This window comes from Nannospalax galili, unplaced genomic scaffold (genome assembly GCF_000622305.1).
Source record: "Nannospalax galili isolate Female #2095 unplaced genomic scaffold, S.galili_v1.0 scaffold75, whole genome shotgun sequence".
Taxonomy (NCBI): domain Eukaryota; kingdom Metazoa; phylum Chordata; class Mammalia; order Rodentia; family Spalacidae; genus Nannospalax; species Nannospalax galili.
This window is the reverse complement of record NW_008339433.1, coordinates 9408257-9427003: the sequence shown is the minus strand read 5'-3', so window position 1 is coordinate 9427003 and position 18747 is coordinate 9408257. Positions and strand designations below refer to the sequence as shown.

The window sequence follows — 18747 nt, the reverse complement described above, 5'->3', positions numbered from 1 at the left end:
TGCCGAGTGCCGAGGAGCTCAGAAGGTGGGCGACTGTGACCAGTGATAGTCATGTATATAGAGATTAGACATGCATGTGAAAACTTCTCAATGTCAATTGCTTTGGAATGAATTCTTCTGTATGAAAAAAAAAAAAAAAAAAGATGAATCATAAAAAAAAAAAAAAAAAAAAAAAAAGATGAATCACAAGAATATCTCAGGCTAGAGATTTCCAGGAAAAGGGAACAAGTTCAAGGACCTCAGTGTGGGACCATATCTGAAGTTGAGAAACAAGCAGGCAAGTATGGTTGAAATAAGGAAGGTAAAATGGAAGAAGGTAATAGATGATAAAAGAGAGCCAAAACTATAAATGTTGGGGAGAAGTGACTCAGATTTACTTTGGGTTTTTCAGGCCATTGTCTAGATTTGTTTTACCTTTCATTCTCCTATGTGATCAGTCAGTTTTCCAGGGGAAAAATTTCCCTATGTGTCCCATTCTTTTCTAATTCAGGAGCCCCAACTGCAGGAAGCCATGGGCAAAAGCCAGGGCATTTGCCCAGCCCCAAATGGAGACAGGTTTGCAAGCAGGAAGGCCCAAGCATCACTTGTACTAGTCCCCAGACTTCTCTACAAACCTCTCCTACTGGAAAGCTTGAGTAATGCCTGCTGGCTCAGAGGGAAGGTAAAAGGTCAAGTACCCTTGCCTTCTGGCAGGGCCACCTGAGCATGGTGACTGCGGCCTAGAAAACTGTCCTAGCTTAGATGGGGCTGGGTGAGTTCACGTCCACCAATTTCAACTGGTTTCCCTTTAGAGAAAATACAATAAAAAGGGATTTCAAGCCTTTCTTCTTCATCCACCCCACTCATGCAAAGCAACCCTGGCTCTACTCCCCAGAACTGCATAAACCACAAGAAGGAGTCTAAAAGGGGGGGGGGGGTGTCGGGAATTCAAGCATGAACTTCTGACTATATAGTCAACTATTATAAAACAAATTAACATGTCTTTTGGTCTATTTACTTTTCCTCTGTTGATGTTTCCCTCTGTTGATATGAGCATGCTAATGTTGCTGTTAGAAAACTCCTTTTTGTAGGACATGCTCCCTCCTTAGGGCATGGGTTTTTATTTAATGCCTCAGCATAAGTAAAATATTTAATATTTAATATTTAACAGCTATAATATAAACACCAGAAAACCTGACTGTTGGGGCTGGAGAGATGGCTCAGTGGTTAAGAGCTCTGAGTGCTCTTGCAGAGGACCTGGGTTCAATTCCCAGCACCCACATGGCAGTTACAACTTTCTGTAACTCTAGTTTCAGGAGACCCAATGCCTTCTTTTGACCTCCGTGGGCATTGCATGACATGGGTGTACTTATACATATGCAGACAATACACTCATACACATAAAATGATAAAATACTTTTAAAAAGAAAACTTGACTTTCCTACGTTCAAAGACCATCATGGTTTGATTTAAGAAGTGAACTACGCACAATGGTTACTTATTCAAGTCACATTCAATATGTGACTACTAAGGTTTCTATACTTCAAACATTTATTTGTTTTTATTTTATGTAAATGAGTTTTTGCCTAGATGTATGTATGTGCATCACATGCTTATAATATCTGTGGAGGCCATAAGAGGGCATCAGATCCCCTGGGATTGGAGTTAGAGACTATGTGGCTGACGGGAGTTGAACCCAGGTCTTCTGCAAAAGCAGCCAGTGCTCTTAACCACTGAGTCATCTCTCCAGCTCCTCAAACATTTTATTGCATTGCTGGGGATTGACCCCAGAGACTGTGTTAGGTAAGCACGCTAGAAGTAAGCTACACCACTAGTCGTCTTATGTGAAACTTTTGATCAAACTAGAATAATTTTGTTATTGTTTAATGTGGTATACCAAATTGGAACGGTCAACTTACAAAAAAGAATGTGTTAATTTTCCTAGGACTCAGTTCCATTGTGTGTTTGTCACACATGAGCCACTTTATGTTTCTACTGATGGCTGTGCCTTCTTCAAATAGTCCTTCACAGCATCTCTAGAGTACATTCATGAGTCGAAATGATTTATGTTTCACTGATTGGCCTTTGTATAGCACCTAGTTTGTTGTTTCTGCTCCTTTACATTATAAAATGCAACAGACTAAAACTTGACAACAGAGCTTCATCTCTCCATCTTGAATTTTTCATTTTTATTGAATTTTTGTGAATTTCATACAATATATTTTGATCATATTTATATACCTCCCCCATCCACCCATCCATATATCCTACGCCACCAGATTGCATGTATTCTGTCAATATATATATTCATTCTATGGAGTCAAAGGCCCCAAATGCCCTCCACTGTGGGTCCATCCACTGGAGTCTGATTAACTTATCTGGCATCACACCCATAAGAAAACCAACTTCTCCCCAAGCAGCTTTAGGTTGCCAGTAGCTCCGCAGCTAGGGTGGGGACTTCTTCCCTACTTGCCCACTTTTATGCTGGAATTTTGTCTAGCTTGAGCTTACATGGGTCTTGTGCATGCTGTCACCATTTTTGTAAATGGTGGGAACTGGAAACATTCATCCTAACTAAGGGAACTCAGATCCAGAAAGACAAATGTCACATGTTCTCTCTCATAAATGGATGATAGCTTTAAGTTCTTAGATACGCATGTTTCAATGGGAAAATCCATAGAGGTCAGGAAACTAGTACTTGGCCATAGGTGGGAGGCTTCTGTGGGAGAGGAGATAGAATCCATTTTGAATTTTTACGTTAACTTTTCTTTTTAAAATATAAAAAGCATATTCAAATAAACTTAAGAAATTACAACTACCAATTGAATTCTTAAGTTTGGTTTAAACCCAGAAAATAAAATTAGGACTGGAGAGATGGCTCAGCAGTTAAGAGCACATGCTACTCTCTCAGAAGACTGAAGTTCAATTCTCAGCACCCACATCAGGTGCACTGGACTCCAAGGACACTTGTACTCACACTTACACATACCCACACACAGACATCCACATATACACATAATTTAAAAGTAAAACTAAATTTTTGAAAATATATAAATAAAATAAAAGTAGCAGGAGCTAGGGACAGGATGATTGTTTGAGGCTATCTCAAGCTATACAGTCAGTTCCAAGCCAGCCTTGGTGACCTGATAAAAGTTTGGGGTTTTCATGACTTATATTGATAATTTTGTTTTTATTTCAGTGATTATCCTGTTTTCTAAAATGTCATCTTTGCTAAATTATACTATCTAGCCATTTAGTTCACTCATCTTCATAATCTACAGTATTGGCTTTAGGGTTTTTTTGTTTGTTTTTGGACCTTTGAGATACAGTGTCAGAACATAGCCCAGGCCCCACTGCCAAGTACTAGTATTATAGGTGTCCACCAGCAGGCACGGCTTAAATATTATCTATTTATGCATAGAAAAGATGCTTGCCAATTATTTCTATCAATGAAATTTGATGGAAAGAGATGGGCAGATTTCTGGAAATAATCATCACTATGTGCCAAAAACAAGATGGTCCTGGTGCTAGCCAACTTTCAGGGTTGAGGTAGCTACTGGAACTCCTTGCTTACAGTCAGTATACAGCTGTAAGAGGGTGGCAGAGCTGGGAGCCCTCCTGCCTCTCATACCCTGAACCCCTACTATTACAAATTAAATAGTGGGAAGGTATTTTATTTCATACCTTTGTCAAAAAAAAATAATAAGACTAGGCATGGTGGCACACGCCTTTAATCCCAGCAAATGCAGAGGCAGGTGGACCTCTGTGAAATTGAGGTTAGCTTGATCTGCATATTGTTTCAGGCCAGCTGGGGCTACAGTGAGACTCTGTCTCAAAAAATATATAACCTAATATAGAATGTTGTATTTTGGTGAAAGATGAAGAGCGTCCACTTAAAGTACTCAATAATGTGGAACAATGTTAGGAAAATGGCAAAGTAAGGGTCTATATACCTATTCCAATTAGTGTTGCCCATATTGGGTTTAGGGCTGACCTCATAGGTTTGGGCAACCTATCAAGTATGTCCCTGAAGAAAAATGATTCTCCCTCTTTCAGCAGCCATTGGGCTGCCTGTAGCTCTACATCTAAGGCTGGGACTATGTGAACTTCTCCCACATTCATGTTGCCATAGCAATTGGTGTGGTCTTGTGCAAGTTTTGTTTAGGCAACCATATTGTGACGATTTCATGGCTGCAACATCTCTGCCATGTCTGGAAGATGCTACCTTGCAACAGTCCTCCTAGTCCTCTAGCTCTTACAATCTTTCTGCCACCTCTTCCATGTTTCCTAAGCATTAGGTATAGGAGTTGTGTTTTAGATGTCTCATTTGGAGCTGGACACCCAACAGTGACTTATTCTCTGCATTTTAACCACTTGTGGATCTCTGTAATAGTCTCTGTCTGCTGCAAAATGAAGCTTCATTAATGAAGGATGAGAGTTGTACTTATTATGGATATAAGTATTCAGAATACAGTTAGAAGCTATAATAATTTAGAAAAATGATAATAGTAGGTTCTACTCTATGGTCTATGACCTCTCCAAATCCTCTGACTGAAATATATAGTGTCTTCATTAGCTAGTTTTTTTATACAAAAAGTCTAGGACTACCTGTCTAGGAATGGCACCACCCACAGTAGTCTGGGTCCTCTCACATCAATTAGCAATCAAGAAAATCCCCCACAGGGGCTGGAGAGATGGCTTAGCGGTTAAGAGTACTCTGGCAGAAGACCCCAGTTTGATTCCCAGGACCCACACTGTTACTAACAACCATCCATAACTCCAGTTCCAGAGGATTCCAACGCCATCTTCTGACCTTTGCCACCATTGCACAACATGGGTATACTTACACACATGCAGGCAATCTACCCATACACATAAAATTAAAATAATAAATAGTTTTTTAAATCCCCCACAAACATACACACTGGCAAATGAATCTAGGCAATCACTCAATTGAGACTCCCTTTTCCAGTGACTGTAGGCTGAGTCAAGTTGACAGTTAAAATTAACTAGGACACCTGTGAACTTAAAATGACCACTTCACAATCACATAATGAACTTTTAGAATTAGTGCCTACTTTCCTTAAACTTATCAATTAAAGCTCCTTACCAGAAACCTATCTGGATAGTACACTGGCCTCAATGAAGGGTGTTGGTACACTGGTCCCCTCCTTCTCTCTCCTTACTTGGGTTTCCTGACCTTCATGTATGCAATTTTTAGGCTTTCCACGTGACTTCTAGGAAACAACCTAAATGCCCCTCAACTAATGAATAGATGATGAAAATGTGGTACATTTAAACAATGGAGGTCTACTCAGTAGTAAAGAAAAAAAATCATGAAATTTTTAGGTAAATGAATGGAAATAAAAACTGTTACACTAAGTGAAGTAGCAACACAGACTCAGAAAAACAAGCGATACATGGTCTCTCTCCTTTGTAGATCCTTGCTCCAAATCCTAGATATGAGTATATATCTACTTATCTTAGAAGCTTCTTGCTTCAACAGTTGGAGGCTATTTCAGTGTTCTACAACTGGTCACATGCAGAGAATAAGTGTCTGTGAGGTGCCCGGCTGTAAGTGACACATCTACAATGCAATGTCTATACCTAAAGCTCAGGGAACATAGCAGAACAGGGGCAGAAAGAATGTATCTTTCAACTCTCACCAGAAAAGCTTCTTTGTGCAACAGATGGTGATTAATCCAGAAATCCACAATTCTCTTTGGTGCAGAGAATAAAAGACTGCAGAGTGCTTATCCCTTAATATGACACCTGTATCAAATCTCTGGCACCAAGGGCTCAGGGATCATTTTGGAAGAGGAGGCAGAAAGATTGTAAGTGTCAAAGGTTGTTAATGACCACAAGGAAACAGCATTTTCCAGGCAGCTGGAAACTTGTTCATAAGAACTTACAGCAAATGGTGACAGCATGCACAAGACCCATGCAAGCTCAAGCCAGACAAAATCTTAGCATAGAAGTGGGGAAGTTGGTAAGAAGCCCCAAACTTAGATGAGAATCTACTGAAAACTGTTAACTTCTAGGAGAGGAAGAGTTGGTTTTCTTTAAGGGTATGACACTAGATAGGTTAACCAGGCTCACACACGTACACACACTGAAGGACATCTAGAGACACAAAGTTGACATGATGGCCCTTAATATATATTATATATTTATTATATTATACATATATGGGGTGCAGATAGGGGAGGGAGTATAAATACAATAAAAATATATTGCATGAAATTCGCAAAACTTCAATTTAAAAAGGAAGAAAAAAATCATGAGAGCACTAAACTCATTAATAAGTTACTCCATTGATGAAGTAATACTAAAGGGGTTATTAGGAGGTGGAGCCTGGTTGACTGGAGATGTGACTTTGAGGTATATTATCTTACTCTGGATCCTTCCTGTCTATCTCTGCTTTGTGGATACCCACTGAGGTGAGCAATTTTTTTCTCTGCCATAGGCTCCTTCTGACATCATGTTCTGCCTTGCCACAGGTATACAGCAACAGCTGACCATAGACTAAAACCTTGAAATTGTGAGGCAAAATAAATTCTTACTTCTGTAAGCTGTTTATCTTAGGAACGCTGCTGAAAAATGAAAAACCTAACAGGCACTTATTTCTCATTCACAAGGGCAGAGCCCTCATGATGCTCAAGGCCACATTTTGTAATACTGTTGTTGCACTGGGGATTAAGTTTTAAACACCAACTTTGGAGGGGCCAACAACGGTCAAATCACAGCAGTTAGAAATCCTTCCAAAGTGATGTCCAGCTTTAAAGAGTCCAGAAAGACCATGGGAAGAGCCTTAAACAGGCACCATGGAGCAGTTCTGGATCTACCTAGCAAAGGCTCTGGCTGTCATGGAAACTGGACTATGAAACTAAATATCTGAAACTAAATAGTCTCTGATTTATCTTTCCTTCCCCAGTCCTTTGCCCATGTGCCAAAATAAGGACATCGGAGTCAGGAAAAAAAAAATTACAAGAAAGTTTTCCTTAATGTTTCTACCACACAGGGCATTCAGCCAATAAGCCCACTCCCTCCATGGCCACCTTAACCTTTAACCTTTTAGCTACCGCTGCTGATGGGTAGGCCACAGGTTGATCACAGTCCCTGTTTATTTCTGTTCTTGGGTGGCTAAATGCTATAATGGATGGTCAATTTGTTTATTATGATCATCTTAACTACTATGCAAAGATTACAATCTAATGCTTATTCTTATTTCAGGGTCCTACGGGCCTGAAGTTTATTACTGGCCAACATACAAATAATAAAAGCAGTATGTTTATGTCAAAACATGAGACCATGTCTCTTGATTATAGTTTCCAAAGGTCATGTGAGTACATAAGAAAAAGGCAGCCATGTGTAAATCAGAAAGAGACCTCAGCAGAATCAGACCAGGCCAATACCTTGATTTCTGACTTCAAGCACCAAGTTGTGGCATAACCCGCACAGTCTGTCATACCATCCTTAACAGACTAAGCCCCCATCCATGATTCCTTCTTTAGCCTAAGTCACCATATGCATTCTACCAGCATTATTTTGTCTTCCCTTCTTTCAAATTACACTCTGAACTTGGTTGTTTCTTAGCACTTTCACTCTTACTACCAATAACCAACCTGTTATCAGCTCTTCCCAGAGCCCCAGAAGTAGCTAAGCCTCAGCTTTCATTCCTGCCTCTTCCTATCCATTAGTGTTTTGAAAACCAGCATCAGATCATCTCCATGATTAAAAATAAATACGACAGTTTTCAAATTTATTACCATAGCTTTCAAGACTTTACCTACTGTCTGTCCCCTGCTAAAAATCATCCAAAATCTTTTGAAGCATCTCCTCTCTTCAGTCTTCCATAATTCCATTATATAGCCTCTCTAGAATATACAAAACATTCCCAACTTGGGAATCTTTGTCCAACATTCCACTTGAATCATTCTTGCTTATCCTTCAGGTTCTATTCCAAATTCTTTCCCTGGAATGACTTCCCATAGCCTAGAACCAAAATTAGAATCCTTTATATTTTTTCTACTTGTACCATGATTCTTATATTGACACACCACCATTTTTGTATTTATTGGTTTATTTTCTGTCTCAACAATTGAGTAGAGTATTTCACGAGGGTAAGGAAAGCATGGTTTTGCTCACTGATATATTCCCAGCAACTAACCTAGGGTTTAACTGAAGTAAGTGTCCAGTTAACATGTGCTGAGTAAGTGTATAAATGAATAAACCCTATGAGGTTGATGTTATCTAATAGTACTGTAGTGATTTACTTAGTGCCATATGGCTAGCAAGGAGCCATAAATGGGTAAGGCTCCAGAACTGCAGTTCCTAGGTGAACACACAACCTATTACAGAAGACTTAGCTAACAGGATGATTATAAAGGGGAGTGGACATGAAGTATGGAACAGGCAGGTGAGAATACTCCAAACCATGGATCTTCAAGATGTTCCCAAGGGTGAAGGGATGGAAATGCGTAAGATGCACATTCTATATTTACATTTGTTGAAGGATTTTTCCTGTACTTACAGGCTGCTGAAAGACTGTCCTGTTAGGAAGGATAACAACAACAGAGTGCAATGCTTCTCTGAGGGCAGATTATTTTGTTGCAAGGAGATAAGTTTAAAAATAGAGCAGCTGCAAGAGGGCATTCCTTCCAATGGAGAAAAAGAATACATGTGGAGCTGAGGAGACGGTTCAGTCCATAAAGTGGTTGGCACAAGTATGAGGACCAGAGTTCAGATCCCCAGCACGCGTGTAAAAGCAGCACAGCAGCTTGTCCCTGCAATCCCAGTGCAGGGGAGGGAGGGAAAGGCGGATCTTTGGAGCTCTTTGGCCAACCAGCCTAGCCAAATTGATGAACTCAAGATTGAGTGAGAGCCTCTGTCTCAAAAACTATGGTGGAGAGTGATAGAAGAACACAATCAACATCAATTTCTGGACTGTAAATGCCAGGTGTGCACATATCCACACAAAAATGAAATGTAGTACATGCGTACGCACACACACACAGGGTGCAGGTACAGGTGGCACGGGTATGTCAGGAACATGCTCACATAGGAGTATGACATGGTGACACGGGAACCCTGCAGGGTGTACATACACTGTCCCAAACTGCATATTACTCATGCCCCACCACAGGCTTCCTATCACTTTACAAACCCACATAAAGCTAGAGATGGCCATTTGTAGAAAGCAAGTAGACAAAGATTGAGTGAAGAATCATGACAGCCTGGAGGAGCCTCTGGCAAACACAGCACAACACAGGACCAATTCGACAGCAGAGGGCGCCTGAGGACCTCTCCTCAAGGGCCATGTGAAGACACTGGCAGGTTCAGCTCCCTACCTGAGTTAGTTGATTGACAAGTAGTATGGTATGCCAATGACTGCCTTTCTGAAAAATATAATCCTTCTTCTTGCCGTCTTCTGAGTTCACTATGTTTCCCTGTAAGATATTGTAAATGGTTCTATAATATCTGTAAACTAAAGCAGGTTATCACCATTATTATCATTAATCACGTATATAGGTAACAGGTAATTTTTAGAACAGATTCCAAAAATTCAGAAGAATGTGGGAGTGGAGAGTGAAGAATCTGCTTGTATTTCTATTTTTTTTTACATCGTAGAGTGTAACATTTCAACATATTATGCTTGTCTGATGTACTGATTAAAACTTCTCTTTCAGGGGATTGGCCCTTACTTTTCCAGGGTGGACTACTTTTTTTTATCTTCACACTTTTTATTAAAACCTGATTCAGCTTACATAAAATGGATCATTTATAAATATGACTGCATAGAAATGAAATATTTTAATATCTATACGATAGAGATAAAAGATAAAAGAAAAATTACCTACTAAAAACTTGAAATAAGAGAAAAGACTACTTTTTTTCCTTCTCAAAACACTGATAGAAAGGAAATAATGGGAATAGCAATTTCACATATCAAAGAAAACAGAAAAGGGTATGAAAGAGACCATTTGTCACATTCAAATCTCCATATAACATCTGTCTTTTTTTAAAAAAAGAACTGTACTAAGTCAGGTGTGGTGACACACCTTTAATCCTAGCACTCAGGAGGCAGAGGCAGGCAGATCTCTCTTAGTTCAAGGCCAGCCTGGTCTACATAGTGAGCTCCAGACCAGCTGGGTCAACAGGGAGCTCCTGTTTCAGAAAAAAAAAAAAAAAGAACTGCAGTGCACTAAAAATGAGATTCATTCGGCCATCAAACATTAGAAGTGAAAGGAACCTGCAAAATGAAACTGCATTCTTAGAATTATGTATGTGCAACTGGAAGCTCAAATGCTAAATGAGTTGATAAAGCTCACAGTACACTTGAGTGCAGACTAGGGCTGAGTTCCATTCCATAGCTCAAAAACAAAACAGCACATCTTGAGGAAAGGGTAGTGGTATGAGTACTACAGAGTTTATTCTATTCTTTAGCACATTGTGGGAAGCTAAAATATTAAATTACCTAGAGTATTGCTACTACAAGATGATCATTCTTAGTATTTTGTTTGAGCCCAGGCTGGCCTGGACTTGTGATTCTTCTGGCTCAGTCCTCAAGCGTGCCTTGAAGTGTGGAATACCATGCACAGCCATTATTAGTATTTTTGCTACACAATTTTGCAGAGATGGTATTACATGAATACTGGTAAAACTCTTATATTTGCTAATATTGCCTTATACTATCCATACTTATTTGTAATATAATTCCTAGCAGACAGACAATATCAGTGAATTGTTGTAATAATTTAACCAGCCCCTTATTGGTAGACATTGCTTTCTTTTCAAATGTTTAAAAAAGATACTGTAGTAGCCATTCCTGTTCATACAGCTGGTGTGATGTGTGGCATACTACTGATTAATGTGAATTTTTGTAGCAATATAATGTAATGATAAAGATTGTGTTTGAACTCTGGCTCTGGAAATGACTGTCTTTACAGAAGCCACAACCTTTCTGGACTTCAAATTCATCATCTGCAAGCGAAGTAATTATACATTAATAGCCTAGGGATGTTGAGAGGATTAAATGAGAAAATATATGTGAAATAATTAATTAATACCTAGAACACAGCAAATCCAAAATCAGTATTAGTAATCTTTATTACTGTAACTCCTTAAGAAGACTGGCTCCTCAAAACATCCATAATTTTCCATTACTCTCCAAAGAGAATAACCAAAGTTTTATAAAGATGTATTTAGGTCTTTAATAAACTAAACTAATATTCTCATTTTTTGTAACTTAGTTTATCCAGAGGAAAACAGTAAATTTAAATTATGTGTGGGAGCTTGAGCAATTTACCAGGATCTAGTAAAAACATAATGGCAGTCAAAACAAAAAGTATAGCTTGTCATTGAAAGTTCTTAAGTAAAATCCACTTGAGGGATGGGAAGATGGGATACAAGGATGAGGACCTGCATTGGAAGCCCCAGAACCCATGTAAAGCTGGGCATGCTACTGCATATCTGTAATCTCAATGATTCTACAGTGAGAAGAAGGCAATAACAGGAGAATCCCAGAAGCTCACAGGCCAGGTAGCCTGGCGTCTACAGTAGCAATCAACAAAATGACACACTGTCTTAGGGTGGAAGGAAAGGACCGACACTGGAGGCTGTCCTCTGATCTCCACACGTGTGCTGCAGAACACGCACCCCCCCATACACACACGGCACACTCACACACACACCCACAACATCATACAAACACATTTTTTAAAAAAACAAATTGTTTTTTTCTGATTCTTTCCTCTTTGGAAAATGCTCAATACATATCTTATCCTACAAAAATGAGCAGAATATCTTTGCAATCCCCTATCAAACTTCCCAATACCACAAATATTTTACTTTTCTCTATTATCTGCACCCACACACAATTGTACTCTTAATAGGTATAGCTGATATCACAGAAGCAGACGTTGTTGCCTTTGAAACTTGTGGGTGGGGGGAAGTGTTATGTGTGTGATGTATGTGTGCACGCGTACATGCAGGTATACCTGCACGTGTGCATAAATGCAGGTGTACACATGTGTGTTTGAGGGTGCATGCACATTTGCACATATGTGAAGAGGCCAGAGGTTGTTACCACGTATCTTCTTCAGTAGTTCTCTACCTTTTTTATGTTTTTGAAACAGGGTCTCTCACTCAACCTGGAACTCACTGATTTGGCTACAATGGGTGGCCAGTGGGTCCCAGGGATCCACCTGTCTCTATGCCCCCAATGATGGGATTATAGACATATGCTGTCATGCCTGGCTTTTTGTATGGGTGCTGGGGATCAGAGCTCAGGTCCTCATACTCGTGTGGCCAGCACTGTACCAAATGAGCTTTTAGTTCTTTTAATCTGGCAAGATATCCATGTGTCACACAGACAAGTAATTCATAATAGCTAAGAAATAGAACCAGCTGACAAAGAAAATGTAACAAACACAAGGAAATTTTATTCAACCATAAAGAAAAATGAAATAATAACATTGCAGGAAAATGTATGGAACTGAAATTATGTTAAGCAAAGTAACACATACTGACAAAGACAAATACTACATCTTTTTTCTCATATGCAGAACCTAGATTTTAATTTTGGTATATGTGTATATATGTCGGGGTATGGGTTATGAAACTAAAAAAAATGAACCAGGAGAGGAAAAAAGAGGTCTCTGGGGAGGGAAGGGGAAATATAATGAAAGAGGGTAATAGGATACATGTTTCATGAAAGCAGAAGGGGGTGGGGGTATGGGAGAGAGAGGAAAGGAACCAGCAGGAGGGGGGGACAGGGAGACTGGGTAGTGGGGAAAGAAATTACCAAAAACAAAATGTGTATGAAAATGTCATAATGAAACCCATTACTTTGTATGCTAATTAAAAAACTAATAGCTGGGTGTGGTGGTGCACACCTTAAGGTTCAGTACTCTGGAGGCAGAGGCGCAGGCAGGCAGATCTCTGTGAGATGGAGGCCAGTGTGATTTATATTGAGAATTCTAGGCCATCTGGGAATACAGGGGGAACTCAGTCTTAAACAAACAAACAAACAAAACACACACACACACACACACACACACACACACACACACTCCTTTCTGCTAAACTGAAGTAATAAAACCTAATTTCAACATTCAGGAGATTCCCAAGGGTATTTGAGGAAAACCTAGTCTATGAGAAGTGGTTGCCAAAGGTGGAAAATGCCAAGAAAGACTACTACAAAAGAGGTAGAAAAATCCAGGACAGTGCAGGATGCAACTTAGTAGAAGATTGCAGATGGAAGTGAATGTCTGACAGCAGCAAGACAGGATGTTCCTCACACCTAGTGCTGGATGAATGGGTTTATAAACTCAGCCAGATAAACATGACCTTCAGGCAACCAGAATGTACCTGGCCATCTCAGTGAAATAAAAAAACACCTATTAATGTGTCAAACATCAGTAAAAAACATCCAGGAGTCAATGTCCAGCACAAAATGTTTGGCTGAGGATCTTGTTTGGAATGCTTGCCAAGTCAGGTGAAAGGACAGTTATGGTCAGGTGGCTACTGTTATATCATCCTGGGTCAACAGGATATGTGTAAAACACTCCTGAAGAACCATAGAGTCCTCAACTTGTGAAGGTCTGACCACTGGTACATTTGAATCCCACTTCCCAAAATAAACTTTATTATGCTGACTTTCTTAATATTATATGCAGAAAGATCTTAAATTCTGTAATAGGAAAGTCAAAGCGAGGAATCAGGCAGGGACAGGAGGCCAGGAGTATCATAATTTGCAGTTTGGGGACTTTCAAAGGCATTACATATGATGTAAATCCCATAACCAGCATACTAAGAGGATACTAAGGCCTATTAAAGCATTCTGCCAGGAATTTAGGGAGAAGACCTTGTAATAAAATACCTAGTTCTACTTTTGTCTTGCAGGAACTGGTGATATAAACAGTCTCCTAGTTGAGGATGGAGCTGGCAGGGTCAACCCAACCCACCAGTCTGGGCAACATCATCTGTTAGAATCCTGTACCTGTAAGTAGGGAGAATAAGGTTAGATGACAATGTCTTGATCTAAGGAATATTTCAAGAACTGGAACAGATTAGGTGATGCAGAATTAGCAATGGGATGCATCATCTTCTACAAACTACTAGACAATTGTGAGTTTTCATGAATTTGAACTCAGATAGGCTAAACTTTCCATAACACTAAAAGACAGAATATCAAGGTAGCTTCCACAGCTTCAGCAACTCTTATGTCCCAGTAAGACAAGCCCCAGGCATCCCATGCCATACAATATTAACTCTCAAGAGATTTCAGTGACTAAACTGCCTCTTGATAATCATGCTTTAAGGAAAATGTCTATCTCAAAATCCAATATAAATTAGTTAAATCAAAATAAGGTTTTTGAAATAAGAGGCTTTTAAAGGGAAAAAAGTCCAGTTTTTTTCCTCTAGCCTCATACACAGCCAAAATTCAACATAGAACACGTTTTTATTTTTATTAAATTTTTGTGATTTTCATACAATATAGTTTGATAATAGATGGTATTTACACCCCTTCCCCTATCTGCACTACCTCCCACTGCCCCCCCAACACAATCTATAGACTGAATATATATATTCAGCCTATAGATTCTGACACAAGGTTCTCGAGCACATACCCACTGGGTGCCATATAATTTAATTCAACTCTAGCACTATATACGTGGAAATAACATCAAATCTCATGGGTTAAAGGTTCAGTTCCATAGGAGGTGTGTTTAGCAGTCTAGAAGTTCATCACATCTACCTCAAGATTTGTATAGAACCTAAATCCTAATCTCAGCATGCCTGCTCCTGCAAACTGGTGGGTGCGGCTAAAAGTTGCGAACTTTTAAGCCTCTAATCATTTGATCTTTCAGTTAAGCAGCCCCCATCTTTGGTTATCTAGGGTTCTCTACCTAAGTCACTTTGTTAGCATAAAATCTAGTGTGATCAAAAGTAGCTTTTTATAAAAAAGACATTCCTAGCCAGGCATGGCGGTGCATGCCTTTAATCCCAGAACTCAGGAGGCAGAAGCTAGTGGATGTCTATAAGTATGATGCCAGCCTGGTCTATTTAGAGAGTTCCAGGCCAGGCAGAGCTGTATAGTGAGACCTTGTCCCTTCCCCACAACTCAAAAAGACACTCCTATTACTAAGGAAATTCCTTAGGAATTCTATGACAGGAAGCATGGACAAAAAAAATATATTCTTATACTACAAGGCTATTTCCCAAAGTATGACTTCAAAAGGGATCCAGTTTATTTTGAAGATTTATTTTATATTTAATTATGTGTATGTGTGTGCATGCAAACGCATGTGCACATGAGTGCAGGAACCCATAGAAGCCAGAACAGAGTATCAGATCCCTTGGAGCTGGAACTATAGGCACTTATAAGCTGCGTGACGTGGGTGCTGGGAATTGAGTTCAAGTCCTCTGCAAGAGCAGTACTCTTTAATGATTAAAGCTTTCTCTCCATCCCCAGGATCCAGCTACTACAATGCTTGGCTTCACCCAGTATCAGGTGGCAGGCACTACCTCTAGGAAAGAGAGGACAGAATAGCTGGAAAGATGATGACTGGCTATAAGGACTCTTAATATTTCTTAAATCCACTTACCAGGCATAGGCAGCATTAACAAGGACACAGTCAGTACAACACATCCAAGACCTGGGGAAAAAAAGGAAATATAAAAGTGGGTATATAGAAACAAAGCCATAATCTGATCGCAGAGCTAGGCAATAGTCTATGCTCATTAAGGATGAGTTCAAGGGAGAAGGCGCAGTATTCATTTTCCTAAGCTATTTTAGCAATAAGGAAATAGCTTCTCCCATCATGGTTTAAATTTTCAATAGCATATAGATTTGGATGTTGTATTTTTCTATTAAGATACAAAGTGTTCCATTAATGCAATAAGTATTAGAAATGATGAGCCACTCAACATGTTTTACACACTGACCCGCTTAGAAAGTGATTTTTTGTAAAAATTTATTTTATAACCTGAAATTTTTATTTTTCATTTTTTAAACTATATCACTCAAATATTATAGTGTTATTTAATAGGTAAATTGTTTTGCTATGCATAAAGTATTTTTGTTTTGTTTTAATGTAGAAGGGTTTTTTTTTCTTTTTGAGACAAGGTCTCCCTCTAACCCCAGTTGTCCTGGAACTAACTATGTAGACCAAGCTGGCCTTGAACTCACAGTCATCTGCCTACCCCTGCCTCCCAAGTGCTATGATTAAAGGTATGCACCACTATATTCAGCAAAGGTTTTTTTGTGTGTGTTTTTTGTTTTGTGATTTTAGCAGTTGCCTTAGTCTGGTAACCCTAAAACAATTTTTTTTTCATTTGAACATTTTAGGTTTTCCTTTTAATTTTTATTGAACTTTTGTGATTTTCATACAATATAGCTTGATGATATTCAGGTCCCTTCCCCAATCCACACCTCCCTCCACTGCTCCCTGCTCAATATGTATAATATGGCCTATAAATACACACTTTAAAAAAAAAAGGATGCAAATTATTCAATACATTAAGTCGATCTTTTTTGGTTCCTGCTGAGAATTTTGTTTAAGAACAGGAAAGACCAAAAGGTGGAGATGTCAAAGGATTTAGTTTCCAGAAATCTGCTACCTACTGCCAAGGTATACTGCATGATTCAGATCTAGGCTGGGCCCTAAAATATTACCCTTGTTCTGGAAACCAACCGAAGTTATATTCTGGTACACTGCAGCCCTAAACACATAGGGTGCCCATGCCATCCTTGCATCATCTGTCCCTGCTTCATCTGCTCATGCCTTCCATTGTCTTGTTTTTTGGTATGGATCTGTGTCATCAGGGTTCATTTAGTGGTCACCATTTGTGTGTGTGTGCATGTGTGTGTGTGCGTGTGTGTGTGTTCATATAGGTACAAATTCATGTATACACATACATACATACACACAGAGAGAGAGAGAGAGAGAGAGAGAGAGAGAGAGGCATATATGTAGGCCAGAGGTCAACCTCCACTGTTGTTCCTCAGGTTCTATTCACCTTATTTTTTGAGAGAGTGTCCCTCCCTAGCCTAGGCTCACTGACAAGGCAAGAATGGCTCGGCAGAAAATCCAAAAGATCCATTTGTCTTTGCCTCCCCAGCACTGGGATATGAACCATCATACATGGATATTTTTGTGGGTTCTGGGGATTGAATTTGGGTTCTTGTACTTGCAAGGCAAGACCTTTACCAACTGAACTATCTCACCAGCTAACTAAGGTCTGCTTTTTTGATTGTTTGGTTTGGGGTTTTAAATTTTATTTATTATTTTTATTTTATGTGTACATGTTTATTGCCTGCATGTATGTAAGTACACCCAAGTCGTGCAATCCCTGTGGACAGAAGAAGGTGCCAGATCCCCTGGAACTGGAGTTACAGACAGTTGTTAGCTAACATGTGGGTGTTGGGATTCGAGCCTGGGTCTTCTGCAAGAACAGCCAGTGCTTTTAACCACTGAGCCATCTTTACAGCCCCTAAGGTCTGTTTTTTTATGACTTTTCTAAAGTGTTTTTCTGCCAGATTCAAATTCTGCATAGCAGTTTTCAAATATATATTAAGTAAACTGAATAAAGAAAAAAAGTTAATTGTGTTTTATATTTGCAATAAAGATGTGAAATTTCTTTTTTTGTGTGTGCCAAATGAGATATGGAAAACATTTGCTGATGAGAAAGCTATTCAGGCATAAGTACAACAAAGTCACATTTCATGAACTCCCTGAGTCACTGTCAATAGGCTCTACATATTTCAGATTCATACATGTGCAAAATGGGACAGGGAAAGTCTCTCGTAAGAGAACAGTCTGTTTCAAGACAGACTGATTTCCATTTGGCTAACTTTTTAAAAGACCTCTTACCAGGCAGGCATAGGCAGCATCAACAACATGGACACACACAGCACAATTCATTAGCTACACTTCATCCAAGACCTGGAAGAAATGAAGGAATCATAAAAGTGGGAAGTTCAAGCACACCTCTAAACTCTAAAGGAAACTTCTAAGACGTTACTCATAGGATTTTATGGAAAGACGGCAGCCAAATAGTCATCTGCTAAATTCTAAATTGAATTCATTACCCTCCTCTTTTGCAGAAGACATCAGGAAACATGAGCCATTCACATCCAGAAATCCTGTTGTTTTAACAGAAACTCAAGAAGAGACTATCAAAGCCAAAGGAGTCAACTCCAAATGGATCAAAGACCTCAATATAAAACCCGAAACTCTGAAACTGCTAGAAGAAAACACAGGCAGTACCCTCCAAGATATAGGTGTAGGAAAGGACTTTCTAAATCAGACATCAGTTGCCCAGGGATTAACATCAATAATCAACAAGTGGAACCTCATTAAATTACAAACCTTCCATACAGCAAAAGAAGCAACCAAGGAAATGAAGAGGAAACCCACTAAGTGGGAGAAAATCTTCACCTGCTACACATCTGACAGAGAATTAATATCCAGAATATACAAAGAACTCAAAAAAAACAAAGATTAACAAGAAAATAAATGACCCAATTAAAAGATGGGCTATGGCTCTGAACAGAGCTCTCAAATGAAGAGATAAAAATGGCTAAAAAACACCTTAAAAATTGCTCAACATCCTTAGTAATTAGAGAAATCCAAATAAAAACCACTTTAAGATTCCATATTATCCCAATCAGATTGGCTAAGATCCAAAGAACAAAAGACACCAAATGCTGACAAGGATGTGGAGAAAACGGAATTCTCATTCACTGCTGTTAGCACCTAC

The 18747-nt window shown here is 39.2% G+C and overlaps 1 long non-coding RNA gene across 6 annotated transcripts in view; it reads right to left on the bottom strand.

Annotated features, from left to right (window-relative positions):
- Positions 1-18747, bottom strand: part of LOC103734868 — a 46220-nt gene that overhangs the window by 9814 nt on the left and 17659 nt on the right. For all 6 annotated transcript variants that reach the window (XR_003849685.1, XR_607298.3, XR_003849683.1 and 3 more), the window contains 4 exons: positions 17859-17930; positions 15591-15641; positions 13862-13981; positions 9330-9428 (listed from right to left, as the gene is read on the bottom strand). This is a non-coding gene — a long non-coding RNA (uncharacterized LOC103734868). The remainder of the gene's footprint in view (positions 1-9329; positions 9429-13861; positions 13982-15590; positions 15642-17858; positions 17931-18747) is intronic.